This window comes from Lepus europaeus, chromosome 1, assembly GCF_033115175.1.
Source record: "Lepus europaeus isolate LE1 chromosome 1, mLepTim1.pri, whole genome shotgun sequence".
NCBI classification, from domain to species: domain Eukaryota; kingdom Metazoa; phylum Chordata; class Mammalia; order Lagomorpha; family Leporidae; genus Lepus; species Lepus europaeus.
In genome coordinates, this window is record NC_084827.1 from 162,183,246 (window position 1) to 162,203,770 (window position 20,525).

Here is a 20,525-nt window from a genome sequence, read left to right on the forward strand (position 1 = left end):
AACCATAAACCTCCACTTTCTAGTCCACCAGCCAACCAGAGGAGCAGGATGGCAAGGTCACTGAGGTTTCTACCACCTAACACAGTCCATCTCTAGGACAGGATCAAGTTCTGGGCATGCTCACTCACTTTTCTCTAAGAGATTCTAGAGGCATTTTTGAGCAGGCAAATGGAGATTAAAAACATAAAAGATGTGCGTGACTCCCCCCTCTCCACCAGAACTTCAAATTCTCCTCTACTCTGATTCAGGTCCTTGCCCTGAACTGGAGAGGAGATAGCTGGGCATTTCTCAGCTGTCAGAAGAGCCACTGGTCCCTATCTCTTTTCCAGGAGACAAGGGGGAGGGCAGTGATCATTTCCTTTGGCAATGTCTGGTACCCCACCTAGCTGCATGTTCTCACAGAGTAAGAACATCTGGCTTGTAAGCATGATACTTATGAAAATGCAGACTCTTGGGCCTATTTTGAACCTACCAACTCAGAGTTTGCAATGGCAAGACCTGGGAATCTGTAACTTAACCCTCTCCCTCTGGCAATATCAATGTGGAGACTTACTTGAGAACCCCAATCCAAAGAAACCCAGAGTGCACGGCCATCCCCTCGCCCAGAACTTAAAGACGGGTGGTATGATATGGCTTGGCCATCTATCACCCAATTTGAGAGTTTGCCTGAAGAGTGACCCTGCTCATGCTATTAGTCAACCACAGATGAGTAGGGGTCCACTAGTGTTCCTTTAATGGGCATGCAGTATGTAGTCAAGGAATGGAGAGGCCAGGGAACACAGACCCTCAGATAAGTAATTAAAATACAGCTTCAGGAGGTATAATGAGACGTGAATGAGTAAGATGGAGCAATAAAATCAGTGTGGAAAGGAGCAGAAGAAGAAATACGACCTTGAAACACACATGTCTGGGTTTGAATCCTCATGCCGCACTTAGCAACTATGGAGTTCTGTGGCCCTCATCTTAGTTTCCCATTTTTGTAAAATGGACTGGACAGTCAGGTATGCATGAAAATTAAGTGAGTTACTGCACACAGCACAGAGGCTGGCACACAGAAAGCAGATCCTTGGAGACTACCAACTCCTTCCTTCTTGCCCATGGACTTTCCCAGTGAAACCATTTGCCAGGATGCCAGAGAGACAAAAGTGATCTCTTATCAGGAGCCATTGTTAATTCCAATTGTCAAGGAGAATGACAAATTTGTCTGGTTGTCTGAGAAAAAGAAGATTTTGTTTTATATCCCATTGTTGAACTGAAAATAAGATTCCATCCTCTGGGAACCTTGGCAGCTATTTGTTTTGGCCTTTCAGAGATTTCTGGATCCCTGGGAATGGTGTGCTCTGGAAACAGGATGCCTCGCTTTCCCGATAGTTGAAAGGTCCTCCAGGCTGCTCCTTCCAAGAAGAAGAGACCAAAATGATATGGGACAGGGGCCAGCATCTCCTCTCTTGGGAACATGTCAGCCCAGGATGTCAGGACAAACGGCTTTGTTGTTTGTCCTCTGGCAGCGAAGTCTAAATCACCGTCAAGTGCTTTCCTCTGTAGGAACTCACATCATCCTCCCAACACTCCTACAAGCCTGGCAGCGTGGTGATGCCAATAATAATGATGGTGATGACAGTTGCATGACTCTCCATGGCCTCCTCCAAATCTCTGCTCAGCTATCAACCACCCTATTAAAGTCAAAATCTGCCCACCTCCCAGCACTCCCCAGCCTCCCTTGCTCTATTCTTTGGGGTTTTCTTTTCTCATTTGTAGCAGCCATGGGAATGCAACCTGCAGGCCTCCAACTCCAGGCAGCAGAGTTGGCCAAGTGTCCAAACTGTCGCTCTGAAATTCGGCATAAAATTATACCACACCATCTATGGCTGTCCCCAACCAATGACTATGTCAAGAACATGCTTGCCGTGGAGACAGACCCCTTGATGGCTTTGACAAATAAATAAGTGTGCCTCCAGCCAAACTTCACTCCCTCTCTCGTCACTCCGAGTCCCATCTGCAAGGCCATCTTGTGGCTCCTGGAGCCTTCTCCAGCATCATTTATATTCCCCTACACAGGCACTTCCTCCAACAAACTCCTCAAAGGTTTAACCCTAATTTGCTATCAACCTGGACAAACATCCTGTAGCATCTGTCTTCTAATCTACCAAATCCTTTGTTTGCTACATGTTTTAAAGATTTATTTATTTATTTATTTGAAAGGCAGAGTTACAGTCAGAGGGAGAGAGAGAGAGAGGGAGAGAGAGAGAGAGAGAGCGAGAGCGCAAGCATCTGCTGGTTCACTCCCCAGATGGCTGCAAGGGCCAGAGCTGCACCCATCCAAAGCCAGGAGCCAGGAGCTTCTTCCAGGTCTCCCATGCAGGCTCAGGGGCCCAAGGATATGGCCCATCTTTTACTGCATTCCCAGGCCATAGCAGAGAGCTGGATCAGAAGTGGAGCAGCTGGGACTCAAACTGGCACCCATATGGGATGCCGGCACTGCAGGTGGCAGCTTTACCTACTACGCAACAGAGCCAGCCTCACTACATTTATTTTTATTTGCAATCTCCACTCACAAATGCAGGATTTTTAAAAATTATTTTGTTCAATGAAGTATCCCAGTTACCTAAAAAGTGGAAATTAATGAATATTTATTAGATTAAATAAACAATACACATTTTACAGATGAGAAAATGAGGATCAGAGTGACTCACAGTGGCTGGCCTAGGGGCCAACATTTTAGCATAGTGGGTAAAGCCATGGCCTGCAACTCTGGCATCCAATAAGAATGCTGGTTCATATCTTGACTCTTCCACTTTCAATCCAGCTCCCTGCTAAAAGCCTGGGATAAGCAACAGAAGATGTCCCAAGTGTTTGGGCCCCTGCCACCCACATGGGAGACTCAGATGCAGCTTCTGGCTGCTGCCTTCGACCTGGCTCAGCCCTGGTTGTTGCACCCATATGGGGAGTGAACCTGTGGATGGAAGGTTTTTCTCTCTCTCATAATTCAAATAAATAAATAAATCTTTAAAAAAAAAAGAAATAGGACCTGGACTTCTGACTCCAGAGCTCGAATCTTGCTTCTCTATCCTCCGTTTTCACCTCTCCACTCTTCGTTTCCAATACTCTTACCCAATCTCTCCTGTCTCTCTACTTATAGGTCTTTCTGTTCATCCCTCTTTGCCTTATGATATTGTCTGCCTTGCATGTGCTCATTCTGTGTCTGTATGTGTATCTCCCACACCACATTGGGGTCAAGGAGGGCTGATGTGTCAATGTTGCTCGGGGATCTGGAACTCAGGAAGGAAAGGGAGAAGGACGTGGGTAGAAGCAGCACAGCCATGAAGATGTGGAATTGCAGAAGACCCCAGGAGAAGTTACAAAACTATAGCACCATGCAGGGGCTCCTACCTGCTCCTAGAGCCACCAGTCAGAAAGATGCATTGAAAACTGTGACTTGCTGAATGACATGGACCAAGCTGCATCCATAATGGCAAATGAGGAAGTGCCTCAGTGGGGCTGGCTGAACAGACCCCAGAATGTCTAAGCTGCAAAAGGTACTCCAAACTATCTCCTCCTTCTCCCACTACAGAGGAGAGGAAATCAAGTCCTTTTTCTCCTCACGTGTGTCTCCTCTGAGGGTAAAAATAAAATGAATAACACTGTGGACTTGGGCAGTGGGCATTGGAGAAAGCCACACAGAGAAGTGGGTGTCAGAAGGATGGGGAATGCTTATCATCCTGGAGATTAATCCGAGTGGTGGTGATGGAGACCTGGGAGGAGGGCCCAGCAAGTGCACAGCCTCTGCAAGGTATTTCCTGGTCTAGCCTGGTGCCTGCACTTCCTGGACTTCAGCCATGGCATCCAAGTCAGACCAGGACCACAGTGAAAGGACTGCAGCAGAGCACCACAGTAGATCATGGGCTCAGAGGAGTTTGACTCTGCTGAGTCCTTAGAGCTCACAGTTACAAGGAATTTCCTCCACATTTTCCCTGTCTGCTGGCCCTTCAGCCTCTGCTCAACCACTTCCAGTAACAGGGTGCTCATGCATAGCCCCTTTCACTGTGGGACGGCTCTGGAAAAGAGACAAACCTCCATAGACTGCATGCAGACCACCTCCAAGGAGTCTAAACAATGCCCTCTGTAGTGTTCTAGAATCAAATGTCTGCATGGACTCTGCCTCCCACCTCAGTACTGCAAGGACATGACTTGTGACCCAGGATATGCCTTCTCTGCAGCTCTATTTAGCAGCCTCCAGGGAACAAGGTTAAAGAGAAGCAACAAACTGCAGTCATCTTCAGCGCCTATGACTGTGTTCTCACTCTGAATGATAAGGAAACACTGGAGGAATACTCACTTAACCTAAAATCATGCACAGCAGGTAGCCCCACGCTCATTGTACTATCACCATCTTGTTTTGCCTGCTCCCTTCACTCAAAGAACATCAACAAAGAGATGGAATAATAGGGGAAAAAATGACTGACATGTGAAGTGCTAGGTTCTGGTGCCCTCAGTCTACCAAAAAAGCTAGGAAACTAACTGCATGGCCTTCATGAAGTCTAGTTACTGCTTCCCCTCTGGCCACCTGACCCAGGCTCCATGTCCATCAATGGGTTGTGACTCAAGCTCTGGGTATTGATAGGTCCCCTGACCTTCTAACTGGGAGAAGGCAAGAGTCTCTGAGCTTCTCGTGGAAATTAAGGAATGGAGCCATCTCCACTGTCCCATCTAGAGAGGCCCCCAGCTGACAGGTGGTCTCAGATTTCTCTGAGAGGGTCTCCTATGTCCACAGGGGAGACCCAGTTTGGGCAGCACCCCGGTATCCCTGCTCTGTGAAGTACATAGCATTAAGGACAGGCAGCCATGCTACCAGGAGGGCTCAGAAGGAGGACAGCCTCTATAAGTATCGTGGAGACCTGCTGGGGCACACTGTCAGCCTGCATAGGCCAACATATGCCATGGTAAAGCAGACAGCAGGGATTGGCAAATTCAGAGCCCCACAGTGACCCGGAGGCCAGCTTGACCACAGCGCCACACTCTCTCATTAGGACGCCACTAGGACGTAGTTCACCTGATGGCAGTTTTATTTGCAGATCTTGGCTCCTGCTGGGTCCTCTTCTGCCTTCCTGAGCTGTCAATGTGAAAATGACTCAAGCTGCAGTGGGTATTTCCATACACACAGCCTAAACTCAGTTCAACACAGGTATCACCTCTCTAGCTCAGTTCCCCAGGCCTTCCCAGCACTCCTAACCCACCTTGCCATAGACACATTTCCAGAGGTCTCTTGTCTCAGAAAAGAGAGCAGCAGGTTGGTCCCACACAGATATGTGGCTACATTCCTGTGGTTACACCACAGGCTCTGAAAGATCTTCCTGATAGGAACTCCTTGTCCGCTGGGCTGTCACAGTGGGATACACAGTCACCTCCTCCATTTGTAAATGTCCTTCGGAGGATCACTGCCCTACCTCATCTCAGGTCCGTGGCTGGGTATATCTAATTCCACTGTTCTCCTGGATGCTCCCATGATTCAAGTCTAACCAACATTATAGTGATTGGCACTTCCCCAAAGAGACTCAGGACAAGAGTCTTCGGGTGAAACTGCTGAAAAAAAAAAAAAGACAATAGAAATGTCCTATAAGGGATGTAAGGTTTATTTACATATTCCCATATATATTCCTTTGAATCTGAAGGCTTCAGGGACTGGCGCCCTGGCTCACTTGGTTAATCCTCCACCTGTGGTGTTGGCATCCCAAATGGGCACCAGTTCTGTCCCGGTTGCTCCTCTTCCAGTCTAGCTCTCTGCTGTGGCCCAGGAGGGCAGTGGAGGATGGCACAAGTGCTTGGGCCCCTGCACCTGCATGGGAGACCAGGAAGAAGCACCTGGCTCTTGGCTTCGGATCGACACAGCACCGGCCGTAGTGGCCATTTGGGGGTAAACCTACGGAAGAAAGACCTTTCTCTCTGTCTGTCTCTCTGTCTATAACTCTACTTGTCAAATAAATAAATAAAATAAGAATCTGAAGGCTTCAAGATTTTCTGTGAACAACTCCAGGAAACACAATACTCTAAACAACAACTAGTTAAGTGGGAATTGTGATCCATAAGCTGACAGCAAGATAGTAATGGAGTATGGGATTGGTGAACAGGAACATCAAGACAAGAAAGGAGGTTTAAAAATAATCACACAAATTTCTTTGATTCTTCATAGTCCTACTGCATCCAACAAAGGAGCACATTTTTCCCAGATCTCTAGTGTTCGTTACAGTCTGTTTTCTGATTCTTGGAAAAGTGGTCACCCACACAGGGAATCCCTGACAGCAGTCCATTAAGCAGAGTGTCCAAGCAACCAGAGGGCCCCAGGGATGTTCAGTTGAGAAGCACAATAATGATGAATCCTGTCCATATTGTTTATGATTTAACAACTGGTTTATTATGTAGGATGTTCTGGGTCACTCCTGGGAAACTATTTAAACAAATAATCTGTAGTTAAATGATCTAATAGAACAAGTGTTGTCAGGTTCTTGGAAGAGACTCATGATCTAAAGCTATTCATGAGTTCTTAGAATTGGAAGGTACTTTCAGTATCTTATAATAAGATTCCTTTACTATATTAGTGCGTAAACCATGGTCTAGAGAAATTGAGGGACTTGCCTAAGGGTAAAATTTGCCTACTTTACACATAACCCCACCCACAAAGGGTTGACATCATTTCCCCTACACTGACATTCTCCCTGTCTGGTGGAAAGACCTGTTTCTAGCACAGGGTCTGACATTCAACAGCAGTGCAGGACCTTAAGCCAGGGGTTTAACCTTTCTGAACCAATCCAGTTAATTGGATTGCTTCAGAGGAAGACGGCATCATGCAGTCACTTCCTGCAAAAATTGCTATAGCTCATGCCTTGGGTGTGAAGCAAAACCTATCCTGCAACCTTATCACAATTTGAGGGGCCAGGGAGAAGGGAACAGGCAAAGGCAACCACATGTCAGCTGAGGTTGGAAAAGGGCATTGGCCTCGATGTCGAATCTACCCAGGAGGCACACAGGTACTGACAACCCTCTATGGGATGCTTAGTTGCTAGGTGAAGTGGGCTCTTGAGTATCTATCAAGCAAGCATCTTTCAGCCCTTTCTCTTTCCTAGGAGGCCTCAACTTAGTGTATCCTCTGCCAGTCCTTGTTACCTTTGAAGCTGTGAATTCCATGCCAGGGCCCAAAACAGCTCCGGAACTCAGCAAGCCACTCTGTCCCTGCCTGAGAATTTCTGCCACTTAAAGACTGGACCAGGTTCTAAGAATGGGAGCATTCCTGAGTAGGAAGGGGATAGCAGATTGCATTTATGAGCCTCCTGCTTCTCAGTACCACCAACTTCTCTGCCACAACATGGCAGCAGCAATCCCTGCTTCACAGAGAAGACGTTGGCCAGCAAGTAGGGAATGAGAGAGCAAGCAAAATGGCACCATGGACCTCCTCCTTTCAATCATTCTTCCTGGACTGCCAGGACTCCATCTCCAATACTGTTTTGTCTTGTGTGCTGCTATATCAAAACTCCACAGACTAGGTAATTTATAAAGAAGAGAAATTTATTCCCCACATTTTGAAAGTTGGGAAGTCAATCAAGATCAAGGAACCAGCATCTAGTGATGGTCTTCTTGCTGTGTCATCCCATGGTGGATGGAAAAAGGGCAAGAGAGAGCCAGAAAGGGCCAAGCTCTTCCTTCTATAGAGATCTCACTCCATCAGCAGCAAACCTGCCCCCATGATGGTGGCATTAATTAGGGTCCATCTCCCAGTACTGTGGCATCAGGAATTACATTGCCAACACATGCTTTCTGGGAGATGCATTCAAACTACAGCACCTTGGGACACAACATGACTACATTCAGATGCTTGAGCTGAAAAACAAGGAGGGTGGAAGAGAGAAATATCTAAGTCACTTCAGACCATGCATTCTCTCACATCTCCTAGAAAGGAATTCATGGGACTCTTGGAATTTAAGATGAGAGCCAAGTGGCTTCTGCCTGGCCTCAGTGTCTTCAGCAGTTCTGTGGGCTCTACCTACTCCAGGGTTTATCCAGAATCATGAAGCATCATCACTTGTCTCATATGCATAACGGTGAATAGCATGGAAATATTTCCTGGTGCTTCTCTCTCCCTTTTCTTCTTCTCTCCCTCTCCTCACCTCCCCTCTTCTCATCGCCCTACTCTCTCTCCAGGGATCACAGAAAGGGGGTGACTTCCCACCCCTGATCTGCTCCCATGCTTCATCTCTAGTCTCAGTATTCTCATAGATTTGGGGGACCTCTTTCCACAGCTCTCTCCAGCTGGAAAAAAAAATGCAGCCCTACAGAAATGACTCTAAACTGAAGAAAAGTAGTCTGCCCAGGCGCTCTGGGGGTTGTGTCTTTCACGTGGTCTTTCTTCCTCCCAGTCTCCCACCCCTGGAGCAGCTGCTAGGATATGAAGACCTGGCCTCAACAGTTCAGCTGTAGGTCACACTGTGACCTTGCCCAAAAATTCCATGGGCTGCAAAAGTTCCGGCCCAGGCCTTCCTGCCTGCTTGTTGGGATTGGAGGTATGACAGCCAGCTCCACCTGGCTTCTGACCTGCCTTGGAATGTGTGGGCAAGGGGGATGGAATGGCCCATGGAGCCAGGGAAATGTCTGCTCCTCTTCCCATTCCATGCCTTTCTCTCTTTTCAGCTTAGCAGACTAAAGTTCAAGTCAGGGTCAGGGCAAAGGGGTTGTTAACAGGGTCTGGATTTCATACACACAAGGAGCTGGGAGGTAATAGCTGAGCCTCTGTTTAAAGGCATCATGCAGGACATTTTTCTCATTCCCCCAGCAATCACTTGCTGTGTAGAAATGATGTGCCATGTGCTGTGTCTTAGTCCTGAGAATACCAGGATGTGCCCTACAGGGCCTACACTGAAGCCACTGACATACCAATGGTGGCAAGCGTGCTAGGAGTAGCTCGTGGCTTCTGGAAAGAGTTCAGAGAGCTCTATGAGAGATGACAGTGGGTATGTCATGTGTCAGGGTTATGTACCATTTCAAAGGCTGAAAAAAAAAAAAAGAGAAAGTAAGGCAGCTCTCTTCCACCAAAAAGAGAAATAGTACATGTATCAGATAGGATTTCTAAAACAATCCTTGCCTTGCCCTGATGGTGGTCAAACTTCAGGTCTCACCTCTATGAATGGACTTCCTGGATCTATGAGACCCAACATAGCAAAGCAGCTCTGCCTGCTGCAGGAAAAGCCTGCAGCAAGAATTGTCTTTGTTCTTTTATCCAGTCACCCATCAATAAATTAACACTGATTACATGTCTACTGTGTATCAAAGATGGATTGGTTTTGGCAATTGCATATTTTATTTGTTTGATTGTAGACCCCAACAGACTGCAAGCTGCTTCTTAAGGGCAAAAGATCAGGTCTGACTTGCCAAGTCCCTGTCTCCCACACTCCAGCACAGTGCTCAGCAAGGCAGGTCCTCAGACTATCTGCAACATGAATAAGGAAAATGAGGTGGCACCTACAGAGACCTATAGCCTTGAAGCCGTACTAGTGAACTTGTGGCTGTAGGCAGGAGTTGTCTCTGAGTTTCTTCTACTCTCTCTAACCATACAAAAAGCAAGTGAAAATCCAGATACACAGTGGACAAGAATGGGAAAAGTGGGACAGAATATTTTCATTTGGGAAGCTCTTGGAAACAGTGATCTAAAACATGTAAGCACTGAACATGCTCAATCCCCTTCTCTGTGTCCTACAACCTCTATGCCTACCCTGTCTGAGGCCCCATTTTCACTAATCTATACCAAATTACCAATGTTTAGGGATGTGCATACAGATAAGTACTTAAGGGATAATCTTTCTCAAGGAATGTCTATCTCAGCAGAAAGCTCTGAAGTTTAACAGTTCAGCCAAGCCTTAGTGAAGATCCAGTCAGTGGAAGTATCATATTGGGTACCAGGAAATCAAAAATGAATTGGAAATCTTTCCAATGATGAAACAAATTGCACAAAAATCAAAGCTGAATGTTGGGGATTTAGAGGGAAAGTTGGAAGGACCCAGTAAGTACTAATAGAGTGAGTAGAACTGAGGAGTATCTTGCTGTATTTGGGGCAGGTAAAGGTGGGGATAGGTAAGGCATGCTAAGTAGAAGTTATGACATGAAACAAACTTGGAGAGATGTGCAGTAAATTTTCCTTAATCATTAAAACAGTAGTTAAGGTTGCCTGGAGCAGGTGGTCTTCATTTGGTCCTCGAGATTTCTAATCAGGAGAGGTTACCATTCCTGCTTTACAGATGGAGTAAACTGAGTCATGGAGAAGTTCAATAACTTGTCCAAGCTTGGGTTCCTTATAAGTGGTGAAGCTAGGATTTGAATGCAGATGATCTGAACCACCATGTCATAACTGCAGGGCCAGACAAAAGAGGTTGCACTGAACTCTCTGTACCTTGGAATGTGACAAAACCCAAGACATGCCAAGATTCACAGCAGTGACTAGAATGGCTTGGAGGGCAGCCGGACCTGAGGGCTGGCCCTAGGCTATCAGGGAGGATGACTGGTCTTTTTACTACCCAATGCTTGTCTCTTCCACACAAACTCTATCAGACTTTGGGAACTTGACAGATCTTAAAGATGAAAAGCACTTAAAGTGGGGGCTGGCGCTGTGGTGCAGCAGGTTAATGCCCTGGCCTGAAGCGCCGGCATCCCATATGGGCACCAGTTCAAGACTTGGCTGCTCCAATTCTGATCCAGCTCTCTGCTATGTCCTGGGAAAGCAGTACAAGATGGCCCATATTCTTGGGCCCCTGCACCACGTGGGAGACCTGGAAGAAGCTCCTGGCTCTTGGCTTCAGATCGGCCGTTGTGGCCAATTGGAGAGTGAACCATCGGATGGAAGACCTCTCTCTCCCTCTCTCTCTCTCTCTCTGCCTCTCCTCTCTGTGTAGCTCTGACTTTCAAATAAATAAATTAATTTAAAAAAAAGAAGGAGCTACCTTTCTCTGACAGGAGGAGAAAACTTCCTCTTTAAAAAAAAAAAGCACTTAAAGTGGCCAAGTCAAAGTATCTTCATATTCAAGTCCTCATACCCAATCTTCGATATGAATTTGGATATCCATCTATAAATCTACACCTCTCTGCCCCCTTCACCAGGAATCAAAATCCCTGCTTTTCTTAAACTTCATATTAGCATCTAGAGTCTTAGAGCCAATATGGCTATTGATGGGGGTTTTATTTTTCCAACTGTGTTCCAGGGAATATTGATCTCATGAAATGCCACACCAATCCCCCAGTTCCCCTCCACCCTCTCTAAAAAAGATTCTGTAGTGGTCAAATATGTTTTGGAAACCCCCTATGCTACAGTGTCTGTCCCCTGGGAGAATTACCACCCATAGTTATATATTACAAGTTCTGACAGTTTCAATGGTAAGGAAACATGCTTTATGTTGTTTAACCCAGTGTTTCCCAAGTACACTGAACCAGAAAACACAGAAGCCATTAACAACTCAAGGCTCAGAGGTCTACAGAAGATATTCGAAAAACATTGTCCTAGAAGATCACCCCACCCCCACCCCGCCCCATCCACTGCTGCCAACTCTCTTCCTTCCTTGGAATTCCTGGGAGAAATAATGATAGCTTCTGCTCACTTAACACTAGGGTTTTTCTGAGTGCTTTTACAAATATAAACCCATATTATATTTGAAGCTTCAGTGCAACATGTCTTCCTAGCGCCTTCTTTGAAGCAGAATCCTGAGATTACAATTATGTAAATTATGTCAGAAAGTTAACACCAAGCCTATCTTTTCTTTGGGATCAGAGAGTGAAATTTTCTACTGCTTACAAAAAAAAAAGAGATCTTTTTCTGCTAACAGATTTTTATCAATGTCTAGGAATTACTAAAAATGCACTTACAATAAATGTCAAAGATTAACACTCCTCAACTTCCTTAAGAGAGCCCCTTCCAGACATTTATTCTGATGTGAACTGCTTGTTAAGTATTATTTTACAAGGAACACAATTAACTTAAAGTAAAACATTTATAGAGAAAATGAAGGGTTTTTTAAATAGAGGGTTTTAATAGCTAAATGACTTCCTCTCCCAAAAATATTTGCATTCAGAAACAGAGCAAGACAGGGGTGGAAGGGGCAGTGGGCAAGGTTTAACTCAAAGGAATAGCTCTATAATGTCCAATTTCAGCCTATACAGAGAATATCTACAGAGGTGAGGGATGTGATTTTGGATCCCTGAAACCACTTCAGCTCGACAGTTGCCCCCTCTGTCTGACTGCACTCTGTCTGAGTGCCTGGGAAGAACTCTGTCAGTTCTGATCACCCTTACTGCTTCTCACTCTTCTGAATTCCTGGGAGGCATGGATATTAAAATTCAAACTGATTTGAATCCTGACTCCATCCCATTCACCCGTTGGGTAGTTTCCTTTTTTATATCTATATTCAAGAGGGAAAGAGAAAGAAGGGAGAGAGAAAAAGTGATCCCATCCACTGGTTCATTCCCCAAGTGCCCACAATGGCTGGGGCTGAGCCAGGGCTGAAGCTGTGACCCAGGGACCCAATCTAGTTCTCCCATGTGGGAGGCAGGAACCCACCTACTTGAGCCATCACCACTGCCTCCCACGAAGCTGCAACCAAGATCCAGAGCAGGGTATCAAACCCAGGAACTCAGACAAGGGACGCAAGCATCCTAACTGCTAGACCAAACACTCGACTCAGATAGTGTTTCTTAAACTTTTGTCTTGGTTTCTTTGCTGTTAACCACAAAATAGCACTGCCTACTAACACTGTGTTGTGGCGAGGACAACACTGGAACAGAGGCAAACATCTAGCACCCTGCCCAACACATAGCAAGTAGCCAGTAAGTGTAAGGATAGAAGACTACATTTTCCTCAGCAAAATATAGGCAAGAGAAGCAACCAGTAGCCCAATGCCATGCTTTTATGATTTCCGCATAACATAGAGAAGTGGATGAAGGTTTGTCTTCTCTCCCTGTGACAACCCAACAGGAGATGTCAGAAGACTGCAAGCTCTCCACACATCCCTGTTTCTCAGCACAGCATCCCATTCATTATACAATGACAACTGCTCTGGACCCCTTGCTAGGGTGCCTGGTCTTTGGGAAGAGAAGCCTGGGAAGCACTTATTACTCCTCCTTTGCAGCTGTGACCACAAAACCATGTGAGCGAGTGGGTACTAAGAGAGGATTAGTAGCCTGGGAGGGGATACAGGGCCAGGAAGCAAGTTCCCAGCCAAAATGCCAAGTTCAGTAGCTTGAATGAAATCCATCCTAACCTCCAAGGCCCAGAGGTCGCCATCTGGAAGCAGGAAACCACTACTAACAGATTGTGGCCGCAGGGCTGCTGGATTTCAAAAGAAGCTGGACTGAAGGAATTCAGGCTTCATTTCTCCCCTGAGCTGCCCCATAATGTTTGGAAGGATGAAGGTGCTTGGTCCCGAGTCATGGCTGTGCATGCTCTGGCAGTGGGGCTGGGCTGTTGTGACGAGGGTGGAGTTGTTCTAACTCTCTCTCTTCAACAGCTCAACACTAAGGGAGAGCCCAAAGCCCACAGTTGCCCCTTGTTCCTCTGGCTTCCCCGAAGTGGGCAGCTCTGAGGCCAAGTCGACAGATCCAGGAGCACCTGCAGCCGCTGTGGATTCTTTCTGCCCTCCAGTCTCCTCCAAGCACCCCCCCCCCCGCCTGGAGCAGAGAAGTCCTCCTCCCCTCTCTGCTTCCCCCAGGCTCTTCCACAGGTGGTGGTGAGCGTCCCCTGCAACCTGGGTGCTGATGAACTTCTGGCCACAGCCTGCTGGGCTCTGCATGGTCCCGGAATCCAGTCCCCACAGCCCCAACCAGAAAACCAAAAGGCCTGGCGGGGCAGCCATGAGGACAATGAGTCTGCTGGGCTGAAGGCATTCCAGTCTCCCACGTTCGGTAGGAAGGGGTGTGTGGTGGGGAGGAAAGGTCATTAATGCAGACGGTTTATGTTTTCCCAAGCCAGCATTCCTCGCAAACAGCTGTGTTTATACAAAACTGGAGGAGCGGGAGGGAGAGAGACAAGAGAAAGGACAGTGGCCTAGGGATGACATCATCCTGTCTTGTCTGCTTCGACCTCCACCACTTGGGAGGGGGCGGATGTAGCAGCCTGAACGTGCCTGGCGTGGCACATGCAGGGTGTTTAGCCCTGAGTGTGTTTCTTAGATATATAGCTTCCCTGCTCTGGCTCTGCTCCCTCTCTCACCCCAGAGCATCCTAATACATTCTGCAGAACACAGTTTTCCCTGTCCCAGCTCCCTCTGGGGAAGGCTAGATTTGGGGGGCTCATGTTTGCTCCTTCTAATCTCTTTAACAAACCCCCCTCGCAGAAGAAAAGCCTGACAGGAGGCAGAGTCATTAAAGTGAATTAAAATGCATCCAAGGAGAGATTAGCTCCAAAGCCATTCCCATATCAGACAAAGGCTCCTTTCATGAGAATTCCAGGCTCTCTGAGTCCTGTAAGCAGAGATTAGGAAACAAATTCTCAGGACCTACAAGCACTGGCTCTTTGGGAGATGGGCCAACACTTAACCTCCCCTGGCAAGACCTCAAGATGCTGGGCACATCAGGGCTCACACTGTCAGAGAAAGGGGCTCCACAGGGGCGGAAGAATCCATCCCCCTGCACTGAGCAGGTCTGTCCCTAACACAATCCAGATGAGCCAGGCCCTCACCTGTGCTTCAGCCTTGCTGGAAGATGCAATGTGCTCATCTCCCAGCCTCCCACATCAGGATCTCAGGGTCCTAGACAGCCTCCTGCATCAGCCATTTCAGCACAGAACCTCCCCTGTAACCATATGATTGAGCTATTTTGTGTCAGGCTAAGCCTTACACGATGTGGATACAAAGACATGACCTGGATCGAAACCCTGGTGTCATGGCACTTCCTGTGTGTTTGAGAAACACAGACACACTAACAGTGAGTGCAATTAAGTGTGATACAGACCCAAGAAAGATGTCTGAAAGGATGCAGGCAGGGTACCAAAGAAGAGGTGGTCCATTCTCCATCGAAAGGCTCTGGGAACATCATTTAAAAAGGTAACACGTGGGGCCAGCACTGTGGCATAGCAGGTAGAGCCACCGCCTGCCTTGCCAGCATCCCATATAGGTGCTGATTTGAGTCCCAGCTGCTTCACTTTCCATCCAGTACTCTGCTACAGCCTGGGAAAGCAGTGGATGATGGCCCAAGTCCTTGGGCCCCTGCACCCACATGGGAGACCCGGAAGAAGCTCCTGGCTCCTGGCTTCAGATCAGCACAGCTCCAGCCATTGTGGCCATCTGGGGATGAATTAGTAGATGCAAGACTTCTTTCTCTCTGACTCTGCTTTTCAGTAACTCTGCCTTTCAAATAAATAAATAAATCTTTAAATTAAAAAAAAAAAGGTGACACATGAACTTAGTCTTGGGACAATAAATGTTTACTACATGAACTTGAAAGGGGGCAGGGCATTCCAGGGAGAGGGTATAGCATGCTCAAAGGCATCAGAGCAGGAAACAGCACATTGGCCGGCGCCACAGCTCACTAGGCTAATCCTCCACCTGTGGCGCCGGCACTCCGGGTTCGTGTCCTGGTTGAGGCTGGGTCTGTCCCGGTTGCTCCTCTTCCAGTCCAGCTCTCTGCTGTGGCCCGGGAAGGCAGTGGAGTATGGCCCAAGTGCTTGGGCCCCTGCACCTGCATGGGAGACCATGAGGAAGCACCTGGCTCCTGGCTCCAGATCAGCGCTGTGCGCCATCCGTAGTAACCATTTGTGGGGGTTAACCAACGGAAGGAAGACCTTTCTCTCTGTCTCTCTCTTTCTCACTATCTAACTCTGCCTGTCAAAAAAAAAAGAAAGAAAAAAAAAACAACACATGAACCTGAGTAGCCTCCAAACTTTCCTCCCTGAAGGAACAGAGCACCCAAGGAGCAGTGTGGCAAGAGACAGTGGGACAGCATAGAGGTGGGGCATCAGAGGACTTGTGTGCCAATCCCAGGAGCTGGAAGAAATGTACTCTTCAGACTTCAGAGCTGTAGAGGGATTTTAAACAAGAAACACTACATGGTCAGGCACACATTGCATAGATGTTGCTAGGGCTGATGCCCCAGGCTAGACGCAGAGAAACCAGTTGGAGAATTATTTCAAGAACCAAGAGAAGAGTTGATGAGGACTAGATGGGAGGCAGACAGCACCAGGGTTGCAAAGGAAAAACACACACATGAGACATACTAACAAGAGACAAAGTGGAAGCAACTGATCTGACTTGGATGTGAACGGGGAAGGAAACAGAGGAATCTACAAAGATTCCAAGGCTTGGGGGCGAGAATGACGCAGTGTCAGGCCCCACAACAAAGGATTTCAGGGAGGAAAATGCTACTGGGAGAAGGTACCTGCCACCTCTTGGCCACCTTCCCCAGCCTCTCAGCTGTGCCTCACCTTGGCTTTCACTGCCAATGCCACTCACTGTGAACAGCGAAGACCTGGCTAAGCCCCAGCCTGAGCACTTGCCTATGGTGACCCTGGTCTGTGATTACCAGTGTGCCTGAGGGAGACACTGGTTTCACATGTGCACAACCCAGATGTGCATGGGATAGCACCAGGGGGTGACTGGGAAAGAAAAACACAGGTCCCCTGGCAGGGCATCTGGGTAGGTCATTCACCTCTGTGGTGGATCTAATGCCCTCCTTTCTTGTTTCTCTGTTTCCCTTACTTCTCCTTGGGATCATTTTCCCAAACATGCTATTCACACACATGATGGTTAATTCTATTCGTCACCGAGGCTAGGCCACAGTACCTAGATCCATAATCAAACGCTGTTCTGGATGTTTCCATGAGGTTAACATGAGCTTTAAGTAGAGCAGATTACCCTCCGTGAGTAGGCAACTGAAGGGCCACCTATAACAAAAAACCCACATTCCCCAAGCAAAAGGGAATTCTGCAGCGGGTGACAGCAGTCACACTCCATCCGCAACATCAACCCTTCCTGCAGCTCCAAGCTGTTGATCACCCCCACAGATGCAGGACTTTCCAGTCTATAATCATGGAGGCAACTCCTTAAGATAAAATTCTCCTTATACATATTTACACCCACCACACACACACACACACACACATACACACACAATTCTAGTATTTCTATTTCTCTGAGAACTGGGGCAAATTCGGTACAGGAGTCTTGGTCTCAGTCTCTGTCTGCTCTCTGGAGAACTCAGTCCAAGACAGGGAAAAGATGTTGAGTCTGACATTTCTGTGGGACAATGAGGTGAAGGTAGGTATCCAACTGGGGGGATACCCACCACAGGGATGTGGACTTGGGATTCAGCCACGTCAATGACACCTAAAGCCAGGAGAATCTATCGAGTAAAAGGAAACATGACATAAACCCTCCAAGGGCTCAAAAAATTATACTAGATTCCTTGTCCTCACAGCTTCTTTGTATAAACTTATCCAAATATTTTGAGAAGAGGAAAGGGAAAAAAGAGAAAATCTTGCTAAATTAAATAAAGTATCATTGCACCCATAAAGTAATGGGGACATATATGGGTCTCACCAGGGACACAATTTCAACTCGAGATGGTGAAAAACAATTGTCCTCTTTCGCTTTTCTCCCATCTGATTTCAGGGTATTCTGCATCCACAAGGCTACGTGGTCACACTGGGCTGTACTTTCGATCCCTATCCCTTTATCATGTGAGCCATATCACAGCCAGCCCCCAAAGAAGGTGGAAGGTAAGGCCTTCTCAATTGGAATATAATTTTGTTTCATTTGAGACTAAGCCCTATTCTAGGACTTCTCAATGGAAGGACTCTGGACTTCTGGAACAGATTGATGTGGGTATGGGAATCCTGGGGTTCCAGTCTTGGCTTCTGTCACTGATCCACTGTGCACCCCTGAGCACACTGCTTCCCCTCTCTGGCCTCAGTCTTGTTGCACAGAAAACTAGGGAGGTGAATCAGGTGCTCCTGAAGCTCACAGCACTGCATCCCCTAGCTGCCCAAATGGGAGTAACCTCCATGTGCCCTGCTAGACACCCAGCCCAACACACACCTCATTCATATGCCCCTTGTCCCATGCTCTGCGCTCTATGTCCACTTCAATACACACTCCATGCATGACTGCCTCCTTGGTCTTCATTTTTACCTATGTGGAAAGATTCCAGGGCAGATTATAGCCATCACAACTCAGAAAGAAGGGAAAGCTACCAGCAAATATGTCGCAGAATGTTTAATTTTAAAAAACTCCCCAACCTATCTACCCCTTTCAAAAAGAATAGGAAAGCTATATATCTTTGATATTCTACTTAGCTACTTCATCAGTCAAGAGGGAAAATTCTCTTCTTACTTAGTTGTTGGAGAAATCTTGACTCACTTTCATCTTTTAATTATTTGTACTTATTTTAACCTCTGTACACATTCTGCAGCCTCTGACAGTTTTATGTAGCTGCTACCACACAAAACGCACAGGACCTGCACTCCCAGGCCCAGGAGCCCACTAGTGATGCTCAGGGAGGAACGAAGCCATTCCTGCCAGGGTCATAGTTCATTCACACAGTCAGCCCTCGAATGTACCCAGGATCAGCCCAAGGAGTCCACTGCCGCCTGATCCTTCCATCTGAACGAGCTCACCTCACCCGGGATTCCCCTATGTCAGTCACTTGTGTGTTGCCTTCACTGCACCTATTCACAAATGTATCCCTCTCTACTTCTGTTTCATTATTTATTCCCTCTCTTCTCTGCTAGACTGTACCATCCTCCTGGAGAGATGCCCATGACACTATTGCACCCTCAGCTCCCAGCACAATGGGCAGCAAATAATAAATGCCCTATAAATGCTTTGAATTTTGATTCATGAAGCAACTGGACCCAAAACTGCAAGATATTGCTTCTCAGGGCAGAATTAACAACCCTCTGTCTTCAGCTGCCCTCTCCCTTGAAGACTGAGACAATAAAAACAGGCTGAAGGCATCCAAGTTATGAGGGCCATGAAGCCCTGGAACAAGTTGAAATAGCAGAAAAAGCACTGGACTAAGAACTAGAAGTCGAAGCACAAATACCAGTTGCTTTTTTATCAATGTGTGACCTTGGGCAAGCAGCCTTTCTCTCTATGCCTTCGTTCCTATAAATAAAGACATTGCTCCTGATTACTAATCAGATTCTTCAAGGATATTTAGCAGAGTTTCATAATTTATGGAATAGAAAGTACCATTCTGTTAGCATAACAGTTCTTACAGTCAAATGTAAAATGTTTGCTTGATATTTTTATGAACAATAACACTAATAAAGTTATTTTCATGAATACAAAAATATCAGACCCAGAGCTGATACTTTAAGTTAAATTTAATCCCACAGTCTCAAAATTCATACTCATACAATTAAATGGTCTAAGAATGGTTACCTCTCAGCTCAACCAGTCAGGTTTTCAAGAATGTGCCTAAAAAAGATAAGCTGATAATGCAAGGACTGGTGAGTTCTTTACCAAACCCACGTCTTCTCCTTCTCCTCCTCTTGTTCGTCACCCCCCACCCCTTCCCCTTCCTCTTCCATTTCCCTTTTCCTTCCCTTGCCCATTACCCACCCACCCCCCTTCTTCTTTTCCATCCCGGCTCCTTCTACCCAAGAAGTTAGACTACATTTCCCAGAACTCATCCCAGTTACTGAGGCCACTCGCAGATTTTTAACTAGCATGGAAGAGGAAGGATGTGCTTCTAACACATGGCCTTCCCTGCCTACTGTACTTCTGTCAGCTCAGTGCAAAGGAACACAGAGAAATCGGAAGTCCCCAGGGAAAGATGGCAGAGCCACAGATGGAAAGAGTCTCAGTGCCCACATCTCTGCTTGCGGACTCCACATTTTAGCTTTCTTTTATTACTGTATTTGACCCACTGTGTACCTTTTCACAGAAATTAATACTACCCCAACCACCTAGCAATACAAGTTAACTTTCTGAAGTTCTGAAATGTACTTAGCATGCTTTAATTAGAGCATTCAAAATAATTTACATATTTTTATAATGAAATGTGAATAAAATCAATGTTTGCGGTATTCATGAAACTTCTTCATGGAGCCCCAGTTTGCATGTAACACGTTTGAAGATTACCACGTATTTTCAAAGATCCTTCTCAGCTCCAGTGTTTTCTTGTTGAATATTTTACTAACTTTCCAAAGGGAAGTTATAATGATCTTGATAAAGAAGAAGAACACCCCCTGCTTTAGAAATAAAAGGGACACACATGAAATATCTAGCATAATTGTTACACGTTTAGGGGGTAAAGGCCTCTGTAGAGAACTCCGGGTCTGGAATATTATGCCTCTGAAAAGAAATAATGGTTACGCAAAAAAACATCCCAGAGCATCAAGCAATGACACACACGCCTTGAAAGTAAAGTTATAATTAAAGTAACACAGCCGGCGCCGCGGCTCACTAGGCTAATCCTCCGCCTGCGGCGCCAGCACACCAGGTTCTAGTCCCGGTCGGGGCGCAGGATTCTGTCCCGGTTGCCTCTCTTCCAGGCCAGCTCTCTGC